Here is an 18,399-nt window from a genome sequence, read left to right on the forward strand (position 1 = left end):
TGTTAGTTTCTGCTTTATAACAAAGTGAATCAGTTATACATATACATATGTTCCCATATGTCTTCCCTCCTGTGTCTCCCTCCTTCCCACCCTCCCTATCCCACCCCTCCAGGCTGTCACAAAGCACCGAGCCAATATCCCTGTGCCATGAGGCTGCTTGCCACTAGCTATCTACCTTACGTTTGTTAGTGTGTATATGTCCATGCCTCTCTCTCGCCCTGTCACAGCTCACCCTTCCCCCTCCCCCTCCCCATATCCTCAAGTCCGTTCTCCAGTAGGTCTGCGTCTTTATTCCTGTCTTACCCCTAGGTTCTTCATGACATTTTTTTCCCTTAAATTCCATATATATGTGTTAGCATACGGTATTTGTCTTTTTCTTTCTGACTTACTTCACTCTGTATGACAGACTCTAGGTCTATCCACCTCATTACAAATAGCTCAATTTCGTTTCTTTTTATGGCTGAGTAATATTCCATTGTATATATGTGCCACATCTTCTTTATCCATTCATCCGATGATGGGCACTTAGGTTGTTTCCATCTCCGGGCTATTGTAAATAGAGCTGCAATGAACATTTTGGTACATGACTCTTTTTGAATTTTGGTTTTCTCAGGGAATAAAAAAGTTTTAAAAGGACTATAGAAATTGATTATAGATTGACTAAAGAAATTGGTTGATTAATATGTAAATTTTAAGTCTAGCTGGACTAGATAATCAGTAAATCACCCAAACTTGGGGATATTTTGCTCTGTTTGGTTTTTTTTAACCAGGCTGTCCCATTTTATAAATTTACTTATTTATTTATTTTTGGCTGCATTGGGCCTTCGTTGCTGCGTGCAGGCTTTCTCTAGTTGTAGTGAGCGGGGCCTACTCTTTGTTGCAGTGCGCGGGCTTCTCATTGCAGTGGCTTCTCTTGTTGCGGAGCACAGGCTCTAGGCACGTGGGCTTCAGTAGCTGTGGCACGCGGGCTCAGTAGTTGTGTCACGGGCTCTAGAGCGCAGGCTCAGTAGTTGCGGCGAACGGGCTTAGTTGCTCCGTGGCATGTGGGATCTTCCCGGACCAGGGCTCGAACCCGTGTGCCCTGCATTGGCAGGCAGATTCTTAGCCACTGCACCACCAGGGAAGTCTGCGCTGATTGTTTTGAAGTTCCGGAAAAGGCAAGTGTGCTGGAACCCACATCATAGCCTCTCTTTCTCCATCCTTCTGTAAAATTCTCTGCCTCTGTGTTGTTGCTAGGAAACCAGTGAGCCAGGAGAATCCCACTCTGACTGGCTGGGCCTTCTCTCTTCCCACACTGCCCCTTTGGGGGATACAGTGCCCCTGCCCCCAGGGGAACTGACCCTACCGGGCAGGTTTTCTGTGGATCCGCAACCACATGACGCAGAAGGAGATCCCATAGGCCACTGGGAGAGAGGCAGCTATAAATCCAGAGAACCATGATTAGAAAGCAAGTTACAGGCCTCTCTCTGCAGGTTTCCAAGTCACAAAAACTTCTTAATAATCAGAGGGGCTTTACTCAAGTTGCTCAAAGTTTCCAGAGAGGGTGAACACAGTCTCGAGAGAGAATAAACACACACAAAGCAGGAGAATGACAATGTGAGCACGAATGAGAGAGAGAAACTACACAGCAGAGGCAGAAAACGTGATGGACAGGTGGAGAACAAGAGGCCACTGGGAGGCAGTACAGCACGATGGTCAAGGACTGGCGGCAGGTCAGAGCTCCAAGCCCTGCTCCAGTGCTTCCCAGCTGGGAGACTGAGCAAATAACTTTGCCTCTCTGAGCCTTTATTGCAAATTGCAGCCTCCGCTGCAAATTGCGGATAATTCTATCACTGGATTGTATTCACGATACAGAGTGAATGTAGGCACTGAATGAGGCAAGACATGTCAGTGCTTAACCCAGTTCCTGGCACATAGTAAGCACACAATAAACAGTGGCTTTCAAAATAAGTGCTGGGCTTCCCTGGTGGCGCAGTGGTTGAGAGTCCGCCTGCCGATGCAGGGGACACGGGTTCGTGCCCCGGTCCGGGAGGATCCCACATGCCACGGAGCAGCTGGGCCCGTGAGCCATGGCCGCTGAGCCTGCACGTCCGGAGCCTGTGCTCCGCGACGGGAGAGGCCACAACAGTGAGAGGCCTGCGTACCGCAAAAAAAAAAAAGTGCTAACCGTCTAATCCAGCAATTCCACTTCCAGGTAAATTTACCCAAAAGAATCGAAAGCAGGGTCTCAAAGAGATGTTTGTACATCCATGTTCATAGTATTATTCACAATAGCCAAGAGGTGGAAGCAACACAAGTGTCCGACAACAGATGAATGGATAAACAAAACGCAGTATATACATACAACGGAATATTCAACCTTAAGAAAAGAAAAGGACATTCTGACACATGCTACAACATGGATGAACCTTGAGGACATTATGTTAAGTGAAATGAACCAATCACAAAGGACAAACACTGTATGATTCTACTTATATGGTATATGTAGAGTAGTCAAAATCGTAGATACAGAAAGTAGAATGGTGGTTACAAGGAGCTGAGAGGACAGAAGAATAGAAAGTTATTGTTTGATGGGTATAGAGCTTCAGTTTTACAGGACAAAAGTTCTGGTGAGAGATGTGATGACGGCTGCAAAACAACGTGAACGTACCCAACGCTGCTGAACTCTACTCTTAAAAACGGTTAAGATGGTAAATTTTAAGTTATGAGCATTTTACCACAATAAAAAAATGTTTAACAAAAAGTGCCAGTCTGAAAACCAAGGAAGAGAGTAAAAGACTAAGAGACCAAGCTAGAGAAAGAACTGAAAAAGTGAGAGTATAGTAATACAGAAATGGGGTGACCCAAAGAGGAAACACACACTTTGCATGCGCACCCTTGTAAAGCCATCGAGCATAAATGGAGGAATTTTCAGTAGAGACTTGCACCTCCAGGATGCTCAGGGTCTGCTCTCTATCCTCAATTCTGTCCCCACCGCGTGGTGCTTCTCGTCATCACTGGAGCACAAGCCTGTGGGAAAATTTAGCCTCATTCCTCCACCACTGCCCAGGATCCTCAGAGAAACAGGAAGGATCAAAGCCCAGAGGAAGTGAAGGAAGAAATAACGTGTAGAGATGGCAACTTCCAGGCAGCAGAGCAGCATGTGCAAAGGCCTCGAGCTATGTGCTACATGTGGGGAGCACTCCAGGGTGGCAGGACCCTCTGGTATAATAGAGGAAAGTGGGAAGGAGAGAGTGGGGCAAATGGTAAAAGGCCTTTATGGACCACCGACCACATGCTGGGCATTGTCCTACATCATCATCTCAGTAACCTTTAATCTTAACAGGCAGGTATTAATGTTTTATGGAGAAAGAAATGCAAATTCAGACAGATAAAGTAACTTACCCAAGGAAACACAGATGGTAAACATAGATGGTAAACAGAGAGTAGGGATTTAAAAACCAGCTGACTCCTAACCTCATGCTTATTCCTTCAGCCCATGGGATACCAAGACATAAGACCAAGACCAGGATTCTACAGTCAGAATCCCAAATCCCACTCTATCCTTCACTAGCTGTGTGATGTGGAGAAAATTACTCAACCTTCTCAGCGTCTGTTTCCTTAACTGTTAAGTGGGAATGACCAAGCACCTATGTCATATGGTTTTAAGAGAATCAAACATAATAACGCAAGAAAAGTGCTTTGCATGCGGTCATCCTAAGAAACACAAAGTAGCTTTTATTATTCATTATGCTTAGGCCTCTAGGCACCCGCCAGAGAAACCACACACAGACTTGCAGCCATTGTCTGTCCCTGGCTGAGGCTAGTGCAGTCTTTGGAGCAAAGGCAGAGGCCAGACCCAGACCCCAGAGAGAGCGAAGAGCCCAAGCTGGGCAGGAACCATGCAGGAGCATCAGGAAATGACCTCCTCCACTGTGTTCTTGACTCCGTGGTCCACCTCAGTGGCTCTGCAGACGCTCTGTGGGATGAAACCTGAGCAGTCTCCGTTCTCACGGGACTGGACATAATAGAAACTACCAGGGCTGCCAACTCACCTACCCACTGGCCTACACCATGGGCTGACCCCCACCCCATGGCAACTTCCGGAACCAGGTGACCTACGGTTGCAGAGCCTCAACACCAGGAAGGCCTTTGGAGACCATCTAATTCCATCCCTTGTCATACAGATGGGAACACTGAAGCCTGGAGATAAGTGGGAACCTGCTTAAGGCCATAATGTGAGCCAGCGGCAAAGCTGGAACACAACCCTGAGGTACCTGTCTCCCTGTTCTACTGGAGTTTCCTATTTTGCCTTCCCTATTTTTTTGTTGTGTCAACTTTGTTTAAATATTAAAATTTCAAGAGGTTTAGTCACCCCGATAAGCCTAACTCTGGGGTGTTCGCTTCATGGGAAAGGCAAGAACTTTGGGGACAGATATACCTGGGTGCAAAGCCCCGCTCCACTACTTCCCAGCTGAATGGGAGGGCAGCAGCTAAGAGCAGAGCTTACAGTCCTAGCTCTGCCACTTCCTGGTGGGTAAGTCCCTATACAATCATTGCTTCCATTTCCTCTTCTGTAAAGCCTCCCTCATACAGTCATTTGAATATAGAATGAGAAAAATATTAAGAAAGGACCTGGGGCTTCCCTGGTGGCGCAGTGGTTGAGAGTCCGCCTGCCGATGCAGGGGACATGGGTTCGTGCCCTGGTCCGGGAAGATCCCACATGCCGCGGAGTGGCCGGGCCCGTGAGCCATGGCCGTGGAGCCTGTGCATCCGGAGCCTGTGCTCTGCAACAGGAGAGGCCACAGCAGTGAGAGGCCCGTGTACCGCAAAAAAAAAAAAAAAAAGAAAGGATCTGGTACAGTGCTTGTTCAATAAATGATGTCTCTTGTTAGTACTGCGATCTTTAATGCTATGATTGGAGCATGTTGCCAGCAGATAGCAAGAAGGTACCTCCGTCTCAAAGCTCTTGCTCTCTCAGCTCCCCTCATGGAATCATGGAATGTTAAAGCTGGCAAGGGCCCCATTTTACAGGTAAATCGAGACCCAGAGGGCAATGACTAGCTCAAGGTCATGGAGCAAGTTAATGAGAACGTTGAATGAGAGCCCAGATCTCCTGACTCCTACGGACTTAATTCCATAATCACGAGCTCTTACTCTCCAGGCAGCTGTGTTTGTGCGTGGATTTGGGGGAAAGGGAGGATGGTCTTTTAGACCCCAAATACCAAAGTATAGCTGGCTTCAGCCAGAGTGGAACTAGAGCAGCAACCCTGGCATCATGGAAGGCCCAGGGCAGAAGCAAGGCGGGGTTCCGTGCTGGCAGACCAGGCCAGCTTGGCCAGCAAAAGTGGCACTATAGGCACAGCTCGGAGTCCTCTCACCAGTTACAGAATAAAGTAATTACGGGATTAGGGATAAAATTAGTCACTTGTGTAATTATTTTGCTTAGAACAAGAACAGAAAGGGCTTTTTAAAAGAGTTGTTCCTTGGCCCCTCCCAAGAGTATTGCTGCAGAGACGCAGATGAGTGACCAACCACACACACAAACACACATACACATGGCAGTGATGGCGCTTTTTGGACGGGGCTGCTGGGCTTCCTATGCCTCACAGCAGGCCCACACCTATCAGTGAAGGCCAGGGGCTACGTCCTCTGATGCTTACATTGTGGAACACCTTTGTCACATTGCAGCAGGGTACACTGCCTCCCCTCGGGGGCCTCCACCACAGAGAACCTGGTGATACGGTCTCTTAGGCCCCACCCCAACTGCACCATAATTAGATCTGGGTTCCCCTAACCTTTCCTCCATCGTGGAGGTTGGTGGTACAATTCCAGCAGTACCTGGGGGTCCACTAATCCAGAGATGCCTCCAGAATTGGCCACTGTGGTAGGCAGAATAATGGCCCCCACAATGATGACCACATCTTAATCCCTAGAATCTGTGAATATATTATTTCACATAGCAGAAGGGACTTTGTACATGTGATTAGGTTAATAATTTGGGGATGGGTAGATTATCCTGGATTAGCCAAGTGGGTCCAATGCAACCACAGGGTCCTTATAAGTAAAAGAGGGAAGCGATGGAGTGAGTGTCAGAGAAGGAGGTGTGACAATGGAAGCAGAGGTTGGAATGATGCCATTACTAGGAGGGGGCCACAAGCCAAGGAATGTGGGTGGCCTCTAGAAGCTGGAAAGGGCAAGGTACGGATTCACCCCTGGAGCCTCTACAAAGAACACAACCCTGTCGACACCTTGATTTTGGCCCCATAAGATCCACTTTCAGACTTCTGACCTCCAGAACTATAAGGTAATAAATTCAGGTTGTTTTAAGCCACTACTTCCCTGGCAATTTGTTACAACAGCAATAGAAAATTAATACAGCCTTGGGACTTCCCTGGCGGTCCAATGGGCAAGACTTTGCCTTCCAATGCAGGGCGTGTGGGTTGGACCCCTGGTCGGGGAGCTAAGATCCCACACGCCTTGTGGCCAAAAAACCAAAACATAAAACAGAAGCAAAACTGTAACAAATTCAATAAAGACTGTAAAAATGGTCCACATCAAAAAAAAAAAAAAAAAACTTAAAAAAAAAAAAAAGAAAATTAATATAGCCTTGGAGCCCACTTTTCCCTCCAGGATTGAAACCCTCCATGAAATTTTCTCCTCAAGGGCCAGCCAGGGAGATTCCTAGGGCCAGAACATACCCTGAATCATCTCTAGGGAATAGGCCAGAGAGGCACCTTTGGTGGAAACAGCACTCCAGAAAAACGGATGGTTCTGGGAGACACTACCTTACCGCTACGCTCGGACTCAGCCCCTCGACCACATTCTCCAACAAAGGGACACATCCCCATAAGGCAGACCATCTGCAGGGGTAGGGTGGCTTCAGGGAAAGAGACTTCCCGGAAAGCAGAAGCCTGAGTGCTGGCCTCAGCTCAGTCTGAGTCACTAGGTAGCTTCCTCTCTCTGAGCCACTGTCACCATGGCTCAGCATCTATCAAGTGCCAGGCTGTGTGCTTCCACACTTTACACGGATTGAAAAGGCCCCACGATGACCTTGCGAGGCGGTCACTCCCATCATGCCCATTTTACAGCCGAGGAAACAGAGTCAAGCAGGTCAAGCGGGGAGCATGGTCTGAACCTAGGCAGCCTCACTCCACAGCCCTATTCTGCCCCCATCGTAGAGTGAATGAGGGGCTGGACACCAGGAACAGGTTCTGCAGACCTGAAAGGAATCCAAAGCGATTCCTGTTCCATCACCCTGAATGCTGGGGCTGTAAAGTGGCACAGCAGTTGGGCAAGATTTACTGAGCACCTGAAAGGCACCCACAGCCTTTGACCCAGAATTCCCCTTCTGGGTCCCCACCCTCAGAGACATCATCTGAAATGAAGAAAAAACACTTTTAGGCAATATTCATTGCCATGTTATTTACAAGAGAACAAACTGGAAACAACCTGACTATCCATCAACAGGAAAAGGGGTGAATGGATCACGTATTTAACGGAATCCTCTGTAATGACACCGAAGGCGGTTTCGCATCCACCGTTAAGTGAAAACCACAGGACAGCCCCGAAGATGAACTGGGGAGGACGATGACTGTGTAAAAAAAGAGCTGGAAGGAAACCAAACTCTCAGCAACACTCAGGAGTCATTTTTTTCCTCTTCCTGTTTTCCAAAATCTCTGTACTGTTATTACTTTGCTCATTTTTTTTAAAAAAAGGGATTATTAAAAAACAAAAAACTGCAATGGAGCCCTGAGGACGCCACACACTGAGCAGTCAAGGAGAGGAGGGGGAACAGGCAAATTCGAGCCGGCCAGGGAGGTAGTGGGGAAGCTGGAAAGAAGGGCGTGGTGTCACGGAGATGAGGGAAGAGAAGGAAGTGGGGATCCTCGGGAGGCACCTGGGAGGCGCTGGTGACCAGATGCTCGCCCCTATGTCCCCAACAGCATTCACAAGGCAACCCAGGCACCAGGAAGAATCAGTCATCCACCCGCACACGTTCCCCACTGAGGAGTCTCAGAGTGGCCAGTGTCCCAGGAGCAGGACTTCCAGTGGAAACCAGGCACCCAGGAGAAGCAGCGATGCTCTGCCCCACGGCCATCCACTCCCAGCCCAGGCCCAGCAAAGCAGAGGAGGCTTCAGGTAGAAGAGCCCGGTCAGGAGTTTCTTTGTCTTCAGGACAAGGCACTCCTGGTCCACAACCACACACCAGTTCTGCCACCTGTTTCCGTGGGGACCACATTCTACACAGGCACATACACGGGTGCACTTGCACACACACACACACACACACACACACACACACACTCACTTCTTGGGCCTTTCCTCAGCCTCTTTGAGACCCATGCCGTAGATGCTGTGCCTCCTTGGTGTACGCAGACACCCAGCATGCCCAGAGTCACACCACCAGCCTGCTTTCTTTGCCTGAGAAGCCCCTTCCTCTGTCCACCCACCTCATCACAGAGCCCGGCAGACCTGAGCAGAGGAGGGAAGGGCCCCCAGCAGCGCGCACATCCCACTTCACTGTCCCATCCCAGCCTCCCACCACACCCAGGGCAGGCAGCGGCCCGGCCCAGGCGGCAGCTCCCACAGCCCAGTGGTGGTGCGAGGCTGGGTCATAGAGCTAAACGCTGAACCAGCCTCTGAAGACCAATGACCTAAGAAGCCACCTCTGACCATCAATCTAGTGAGTCAACAAGAAGAGGGGCCGAGTCACCCATTACGCCCTCGTTCTGAGAAAACTGACCTTCCTTACTGTAGCCCACAGTCCAGATGCAGGGGCCACTCTCCCAGTCAGCCTGTGGTAATGAGCATGGCTGGGCGAGACAAGGCCAGTACCAATTAGGCTGCCCCCTTTCCTGCCAGTGACCTCAGACTTATTACTTTGCTCCATTTTCAGCTCATCTGAAAAATCCTTATCTGAGGTCCCTGGAGGATCTTGAAAGTGTTATTCAAACATTAGCTCTGACACGTGGCCTCCCCCACTCAGACATCAGCCGCCCAAGGCAACGCTTTGCTCCCTGCTTTTTGGCGCTGCCAGGAAAGACCAGCAGCTACAGCCTGCCACGTGGCACCACAGGCCCTGCCACCCCCAGCCCTCCTCAGTCTGGACTTTCCCCAGCTCCCTACCTTTTTTAGGGGAGAGACCAGGGAAGGGGACTCGGTGCCTCCTGTAGGGCAGGCATGTCATCACGTTCAACCTTTGCAAAACCCCAAGGGTGGCATTATCACTCCTGTGTCCCAGATGCAGAAACTGAAGCTGAGCAACCCGACCAATGTCACCCAGCCAGCATGTAGCTGAGTTAGGCCTGGAACCCAGGACTGCTGAGCCCCAGGGTTCTTCCAACCATCCCCACCTGCCCCAGCCCGCTCTGCCCTGCCTGGTGCTCCGCCCCGCCCTGAGCAGAGATGGGCATCCATCGTTAGCTACTCCTTGGCATATTACCCCGAGCCTGGGTCCAAGTGAAAGGGATGAGACAAGAGGCGCTGCAGGATTTGGGGCTTCTGGGAGAGGCTTCAGAGAACAAAATTTTCCTAGGGGAAAAAAAAAAAAAACCAATGCTAAGAGCTGGTTGCAACTCCCTATTCTGCCCTGTATCTTGCATGGGCACCTACAAAAAAGAACATGATCAGAGCTCAACAAGAGGCCAGACGGGAGGATGGGAAGTCAAAGAGGAGAAGGTATGAGCTGTGTGGTCAGGGAAGTTGGAGCTGGAAGGACCGGAGAGTTTCGCCCAATGCCTTTGTTTTTACATACAGTAGGGAAACTGAGGCCCAGGGAGGCGAAGGGAACCGCCCAAGGCCAAGAGTGAGTCTGTGGCTCTGCCAGGTCCTCTGACTCATAGGTTAGTTTTCCTAGACCTGGAAGAATGAAGGGCCTGGAGCGGATGCTGCCTGGGATAAATGAAAGAGTGAACGAACAAGGGGACCCATCGCCGCTAGACCTGAAGGAGCAGAGCACAAAAACCTATGCGGTGCTTCCATGGGGACCGCAGCCTCGCTCTAGTCTCTCACCTCCATGGAAGACGTAGGCAGGAGGGAAGCCCCTCCATTCACCAAAGCTCAAGCTCTACCAGGAGCCAATCACAGCCCCGGAAGGAGGCAGAAGCTTTGGTTCCCCTGGCAACGCAGACAAAGGCCTCTGCTCAGCACAGCAATCAGCTGAAGTAGGATGCAGACTGTATTCCACCCCATTCAGACTGGGCTCTCTGCTCCTTTTCTCATAAGGAGGGAACCAACCCAATCCTTCTGGTTTTAGCCTCCGACCTCCAGCCAGGCCTCTGGACCCATCTCAGATCAGGAGGAGGAGTAGGGATGGGCCTCTTAGTTGGGGACTTAGGACAATAGCTGAGTCCTGCCCTGTCTGCGGGGGTCCTCTCTCACCAGGTGTGTGCCCCTGAGTTGGGCTGGGGCCCTGTGTGGATGTTCCTCAGCTCATCAGCCCCATACTCCTCTGAGAGGCCGTGCCAGCTGCGGAGCCACAGGAGAGCCTGGAGCTGGAAGGGTGGCGCCTGGTCCAGGCCCAGCTCCGGCATTCATTCACAACTGGACCTGAGCAAGTCTCATCCGCTTCCCCTTGGGGCCTCATTTCCTCCATCTGTAAAGTGTAAAATCTAAGACCTATGGTTCTTTGGAATGACAGCGCCCAGTCCACACTCACCACAAAAATTACTGAGGGCAGGGCATAGGCAGGAGCTTACCTTACACCACTTTGGGGTTTTATTTTTTAGTTTTGTTTTGGCCACACCGCACGGCTTGCGAAATCTTAGTTCCCTGACCAGGGATTGAACCCGTGCCCCCTGCAGTGGAAGCGCAGAGTCCTAACCACTGGACCGCCAGGGAAGTCCCCCTTATACCACTTTTGAAAGTTTGCCTGGCCCCTGGTCCAGAGCCTTGGAATACATAAATCATTCCACTCCCCGGAATTACCTCTTTGTACACACTTTGAGAAGAAGGAAGAAAATCACAAGAAAACTGATGGACGCTGAAAAACCACTTCCAGATAAAACCCCCAGCTTTGGCCACCTACAGGCCAAGCCAGCACCCCTTCCCTTGCCCAGTCCCTAGCCCAGCAGGGACGAGGTGTGCGTAGCATCCCCACAGAAGGCTCTCTTGTCACTCAGGGAGGAGTCAAGCATTCAGATTTTAGAAAGATTTTCCACACCGAGAGTCAAAACAAAAAAAAAAGGTTTTTTAGGAAGCTTCTCAATTCCCAGAAAAGCCAAACTATTGACATCCAAACCCACATGCACTGTCGTGCTTTCAGCTCTACGATCCCTCAGGCACCTAGCAAGAAACCCTAAAAAAAAAGAGAAAAAAAAGATAGAAAAGGGAATTCCCTGGTGGTCCAGTGGTTAGGATTCTGTGTTTTCACTGCCGAAGGTGCAGGTTCAATCCCTGGTCGGGGAACTAAGATCCCACCAAAAAAAAAAAAAGAAAAGAAAGAAAGAAAGCCTGCCACCATCCAGGACGCGGCTGCTCTCCCCACCCAGCCCCGTACCCATCAGGCCCTGTGCTGCATCCTCTCACCCTTGTCACCCAACCTCTCATCTGTTCCCTCTTGTCCTTCCACATGCCCGAGTTTAGGCCCATCACTTCCCACCACTGCCGCTTGCCAACAGTGGTTAGGGCCACGCCAACAGCTTGCCCACTGGCCTCCAGGCCTCAGCCTTGCCCTTCCAACCCATCCTCCCGCCACCAGAAATCACATCACACCATTCCCAATTTAACACCCTGCAGTGGCCCTCATCACCCTCCAGACAAGCTCCAGGTCCTGGCCCAATACACATGTGCTGCAGGACCTGGGCCGGCCTGTGGTCCACTTTTCTTTTCTTGCCATCCCCAGCGTGCGCAGCAAACTCCCACCACTCCAAAGCACCCTCCTGTTTCATGCCTGTGCATTTTTTTGTTTGCACTTGTGGTTCCCTTTGCCTGGAATGCCCTTTCTGAAGCCCCCACTGTTGGATGGAGATAACAGCTCACCTTTAGCTCTCTGCTAAGCCCTGTGCAGGCACCATTTCATTTAGCCTCTCCAAGACCCTATGAGGCAGGTACTTAGCGCAGCCTGTTTACGGCTGAAGAAATGGGATCAGAGATGTGAATGAAGCTGGCAGAAGTCACGTGGTTGTTAAGGCGATGAGCCAGAATAGCAGTCCAAGCATCAGACTCTTAGGTGGCCCCAGTCCTCTGCGACCCGGGAACAGTGCAGTGGCAACGTGGTATCAGAAAACACAGCTTGTTCCCGGCAGTGCTCTTTCTTTCTGGGCTTTGGGAATAGCCTGCCTCAGAGAGCCTCCGGAGAGGGCCCAGCCTGTTCCTCTGGGGTTGCCTCCAACCCTACTTTCCCCCAACCACACAGCACGACCTCTTCAAGTATAAAGAGTCTGAGCCCCCAGCTCAGAAGTAGAGCTCTACAGTTCCCAGAAATGGCCCAGCTGTGACTCCCAGCAATGTCTTTCAGGAAGTCCACACTCTTTGGCCTAGCATCAAGGAATCACCAGGATCTGGTACCAACTCATCTTTTCTTTTTTTTGGCCATGCTGAGTGGCACGTGGGATCTTAGTTCCCCGACCAGGGATCGAACCCGTGCCCCCTACATTGGAAGCACAGAGTCTTAACCACTGGAGAGCCAGAGAAGGCCCCCAGCTCACCTTTTCAACCTTAATTTCCCACTGCATCCCCTGGCCCCATGCATGCGTGCTCTAGCCACAATAAACTGGTATTTACCATCCCAGCCATGTTGGTTGTCACGAAAAGCTGCCATTTACTGAGCACCTACTAAGAGCCATGCCCTGAGCCAGGCACTTAACTAGCATCTCATTTCCCTACAACTCATTCATTCATTCATCCAACAAATACCTACTGAATATCTACTAGGTGCCATGCAATGTGGAGCGAATGTGCTGTTAAAAATAAAAGACAAATGGTTACAAATTGTGGTAAGCGTTGTGAGGAATCGAGGCGGAGGTAGAGAGCAGTGCAGTGGGGCTGGCAAGGAATGTGTCTAACTAAGCTGAGTTGTAAAGGATAAGAAGGATCCTAGACTGCAAAGAGCCAGGGAAAGAGAATTCAAAGCAGAAAGAACAGCACATGTAAAGGTCCTGAGGTGGGGAAAAATTTGTTAAATCAACGGAAGAAATAAATGACCAATGAGGAGATACATGACTGGAGAGGGGGAAGCAGAGACAGGCTCATTCAGGGCCCTGTAGCCATGGTAAGGAGTTCAGAGTTTATTCTAGGAGCAGAGGAAAGACACTGAGTGACATGGTCTGATGTGTATTTTACGAAGACCACTCTGCCTGCCACTTGGAAAGGAGACTTGAGAATACAGATATAGTATGTAATGTATGCAAAGTAACTGGCACTGTAAATGTTAATCCTCTTTTCCTTCTCTCTCTCTACTCCCTTCCCAGGCTGGAAATGTCCTCTTTAACTCCTATTCCTTTTCCTGACCCATACATTGTCATAATTTGAATTTTCTGAGGTTATAATGATCTGTATAGATGTGAACCAGCGAGAGGACGCAATGTACCCAATGTCACAGAGCGGGGCTGCAGCAGTGGTGGACTTTTCCTGCCTTCTCTCTTCCCCTTGAACTGGACCCCCAGTTGATGTAAAAGTCAGGAGGAAGAGGAGGCAGCAAGTGCTAAGGCCTTCCCCCTAGGTTCTCCCCCAACCTCTTCATGGAGAAGCTCTGAAAGCCTGGTTCCCAGGCAGTTATGGGCTCAGGATGGTGGGGTGGTGGGTGCCCTGGAGTAAGCCCCCAGTCTAGGTACACTCTCTCCCTCTGCTTGAGCCAGATAAGGGCAGGCCAGACTATAGATGGAGACGGGCTACTTGCTAGGATGCTGGCTGATCCTATCACCTTCCCCAGCAAACAGACAAGGGTTGTGGCCCTCATTCTACCCACTCAGGACCTGAGGCACTCAGTGTGCTATGACCTGCTTAAGGATGGAAAGAACATGGCAGAGTTTGAACTAGAATCATAGTATGTGGCTGTTTGAGGATTACTGAGCTGAAAACTCTGTTGTACAGATGAAGACATTAAGGTCCAAGAAGGGAAAGAGATGTGACATGCTGAGTAAGTGATAGAGTCAGAACTAGGAGTCTAGGGCTTCCCTGGTGGCACAGTGGTTGAGAATCCGCCTGCCAATGCAGCGGACACGGGTTCGAGCTCTGGTCCGAAAAGATCCCACATGCCGCGGAGCAACTAAGCCCATGTGCCACAGCTACTGAGCCTGAGTTCTAGAGCCCACAAGCCACAACTACTGAAGCCCGTGCGCCTAGAGCCCGTGCTCTGCAACAAGAGAAGCCACCACAATGAGAAGCCCGCGCACCGCAACGAAGAGTAGCCCCCGCTCACCGCAACTAGAGAAAAGCCCACGTGCAGCAACAAAGACCAAACGCAGCCAAAAATAAATAAATAAATGAATAAATTAAAAACAAAAAGAACTAGGAGTCTGAGCAGCTTCTGCTTTCCAGTTCCCCGAGCAGCCTCCCTTGAGAAAGATGGCAAAGGGGGCAGAGGTGGGTGGGGAGGGAGGCAAGGACAGGGCAGCACTGCTTCCTCCGGCCGGCCCTGCTCCAGCTTGCAACCCTCCCACTGTTCATGGGTGCAGCAAAACCTGCCAAACCAGTGCCTGTGCCCAGGCCAAGGGGCAGAGCCCAGAGCTACAGGGGTGTGACTAGGCTGCAGACACCAGGAGCTAAGCGGCAGGGAGGACACAGAGGCCTCTTGGCCTGCCAGCCAGGCCACACAGGCACTGCCCCAGGGCCAGGGTGGGCGCTCAGTGCTGAACTGCTCCGTCACCCGGAATCAGGCACAGCTGGGACTTGCCAGGCCTCCTGTGGCCAAACAAGGGCCTGCCCTCTGCTTCCCCTCCCCCTCTGGACTCTCAACGTGTCAGCTGTCAGTGCCACCAGGGCAAGAGACCCAGGAACTTATCTGGGAGACATGACAGGAGGCAGGGAAATGTGACAAAAATGACACACAAACACTTCTCCCCTCCCAACCACAGCCACCAGGATGAAGTCCCGCCCTCTCTGCTCTGTTGGGGACACACATGCTCTACCCCTTGCTCTCCTCCAACCTCAGTAACCAAGACCCAGGAAATAGCTGAGCACAAGATGTGACTGTTGGAGGAGGGGGGTAGGAGATCGGCGTTCCTAGGTAGCTCTGCAGCACTGACACTCGGTGTGGACTTGGGAAAACCTGCCCTCTCAGTCTCCAATCTCGCCACCCTTCCCTTGGAGGTGCTAGGTCAACTCCATGTTTCAGGGAGCCTTTAAGTTTTGCTCTCACCCCACCTCCACCCCACCTCTCACCACCTCCTGCCCAAAGGAAAGCATAAGAGGTTAAACCCACCAGTATGCAGGGCCCCTGCTGGACAGGGCTTCTGTGTCAGGGGCTGCCTTGCCGGAATCTGTTCTGTCAGCACTAGTGCCAGCCGGGGACACGGGGCCCACAGGCCAGACTATTTGGGGGGCTGATGATTCTATCAACTTTTCCCAAGGGCTCAGAACCCAGTTCAGAGACCACTCCCAAGGCCTGCAAGACTCAGAAGCCAACCGCTTGGCAGGAAGGGACCCTGGCATCAGTCTGGGCTTTTGTGAGCATGGGACACACGGGCCAGGCAGGTGCCCTACAAACGTCAGAGACTGTTCTCGTATCTCAACAAATCCCCTCCCTTGGTAGATAGGGAGGAGGAGGCCCAGAAAGAGGCAGGGACCGGACCAAGGTCACACAGCAAGGCCATGGCAGAGGGGGAACCCCTCAGCCCAGGGCTTCCAGAACCTATTTCCTCCCACAGCACATTTTCCCAAATTCAAAATCATGCATCCCACGGGGGAGCCGAGAGACACCTTCCTCGCCACTGCTTGGAAACTGCCAGAGACTGCTACGAAGTTCTGCCGTTCAAAACGGATCATGTGTATACCTGCTCTGTTTGCCTCTGTGTCCTAGCACATTGGGCAGTGCCTGGCGTAGGGCAGGAACTCAGTGCACACTGGTTGACTAAATCAAGACTCAGTGGCGGATTGACTGGAAGCAGAATCTACTTCTAGGCCCCAGCCCTGGGGGTGGGGTGGGGAGCCGGAAACAGAAGCGAGAAACGGAAGAGGCTCAGGATCCAGGCAGGCTGCATTGAACAAGCAGGGACACTGTTGGCCCACAGCTTCAGAAATCCTGGGCCCCAAAGTGAGAGACAGGTTGCCCCCAATCACCCTGAATGTATGGACTTAAAGACCTGTGGCGGGGGGGCGGGTAACTTCCCTGGCGGTCCAGTGGTTAAGACTCTGCACTTCCACTGCAGGGGGCGCAGGTTCGATCCTTGGTTGGAGAACTAAGATCCCGCATGCTGCGCGGCGCAGCCAACATAAAAGACCTGTGTGTGTGTTTCTGTGACTTGGCAAGGCCACCAAGCCAGCCACTCTGTCATTTAACTCAGTCACTTGCTCCCTCACTCTCCAAAACTTATGTGGTAAAAATGAGGGTCAGTAACAATCGTCCCCCACTTCCCTGTCGGTGCTGCCAGACCCAGAGCTGACCCCCGTAACACATTTGGCCAGGAGTCGAGCTCCCAAAGCATGAAGACCTGAGCTAAGATCAGGGGCGCGCCACTTCTCCTAAAACTCACGACTGCACTTATAAAATGGAGATGGGGGACTTCCCTGGTGGCACAGTGGTTAAAGAATCCGCCTGCCAATGCAGGGGACACAGGTTCGAGCCCTGGTCTGGGAAGATCCCACATGCCGCGGAGCAGCTAAGCCCGTGCTCCACAACTACTGAGCCTGCGCTCTGGAGCCCGCAAGCCACAACTACTGAAGCCCGCGCGCCTAGAGCCCGTGCTCTGTAACAAGAGAAGCCACCACAATGAGAAGCCCCTGCTCGCCACAACTAGAGAAAGCCCGCACGCATCAACGAAGACCCAACGCAGCCAAAACTAAATAAAATTTTAAATAAATAAAATGGAGATGGTAACGCCTTCTTAAGGAATGCTCTGAAAGCCACATACAGTGATGCGTGTGAACATGCTTTGTAAAGTGTCAAAGAGATATAAGAGATTATTCATAACAATAACATTGCCACCACTAGCCCCGCTGGCCCCCAGAGAATCCCAGTCTCTAAAGGTCAGTGATCATCATCATTATGGCCACCAAAAACTGATAGCAAAATCTATCAGTTATTAAACACTTGAATCTGTCAAAGGCAGGTTGCCTGCCTTCTCTCATTTGGCCTCCATAACCTCTGAGGCAAGAATTATTATTGTGTCCATTTTACAGATGGTAAAACTGAGGCATTGAGAAATGAAATATTCAAATTCACACCATAGGTGGTGGAGCAGGGACAGACTACACCCAAGTCTGTCTGAGTCTGGAGCTCCAGCTCATTCCACTGCCCCGTGGGAGCATGTCACCTTGCTAAAGCAACTCCCCATTTGCCAAAGCCTGACGTGGCCCAAAGCAACATAGTCACTTCTCTGACCCTTGCAGCAGTAACCCTTGAGATGGGTAGGATTGGCTGATTTTGTCATCCCTGTTTGACAAATGAGGCAACTGACCCCCAGGAAAACTTGGCAACCATGTATCTCAACTCACTGATATAGAAGAGCAGGAATACAAAGGACTGTGGAGAGTGGATCCCGAGGGGGAAACTGAGGCCTGGAGAGGGAAAGGGACCTGCCCAGGTCATTCGTTCAGACCTTTCCTGAGACCTTTCTTCATATGTGAGACACACATATGAAGAAAGCAGTGTCTGCTCTTCTAGTTTTATAATGCTGCCCCCCACTCCACGGCTAGCTGCCCTACCCCCTTTGCATCCAGGGCCAGCAACTGACGCCAATTAACTTTCCTAGTCTGAGTCTTAGTCCCCAACTTACAAATGGGGAAACTAACTTGGTCAGCAAAGAGTTCTAGAGGCCAAAACAGTTGCCCCAGGCCCCCATAAAGCCCAGGAAGCCAGTCTCAGCGCCTTTGTTTCTTGCTGCCCCCAATCCAGGGAGGTCTGGAGGTAGAGAACGTGCCCACACTGTATTCACAGAGTTGTGCAACCATCACCACTAATTCCTGCCTGCACCCCATTTATACTTAGCAAGTGCTGAGCTTCAAGCCCCAACGCTCCTAGGAACACAGGGCTCCTCCCTGGTTTGGCCCAGATGCCAAGAGGCCAGGGCGCCCCTGGAAGAATTTCTCTGGGGCAGAAGTGGAGCAAAATGTAAACACTCAGTGGACACTGTGTTCCACTTAGTGAAACAAAGTTGTGGATTTTCTGGGAAAGGGGCCCACTATATCAGGCCAGCCCAAGCCCAAGCCTTTTCCCAGCCTTGCCTCTGTAGCTGCCCTGAATGCAACGATTGTGCTGCCCCTGGCCTCAGTTTCCCCATCTGCTCCCTGGGTAGTAGGCTGAAACATGTGCCTCCAACA

General features: G+C 51.1%; 1 protein-coding gene across 5 annotated transcripts in view; it reads right to left on the reverse strand.

Annotated features, from left to right (window-relative positions):
• The window catches only part of EPB41L1 (erythrocyte membrane protein band 4.1 like 1), a 127,281-nt gene that overhangs the window by 85,522 nt on the left and 23,360 nt on the right, over positions 1-18,399 (reverse strand). The window lies entirely within an intron of this gene.

Source organism: Orcinus orca, chromosome 16, assembly GCF_937001465.1.
Source record: "Orcinus orca chromosome 16, mOrcOrc1.1, whole genome shotgun sequence".
Classification (NCBI taxonomy): domain Eukaryota; kingdom Metazoa; phylum Chordata; class Mammalia; order Artiodactyla; family Delphinidae; genus Orcinus; species Orcinus orca.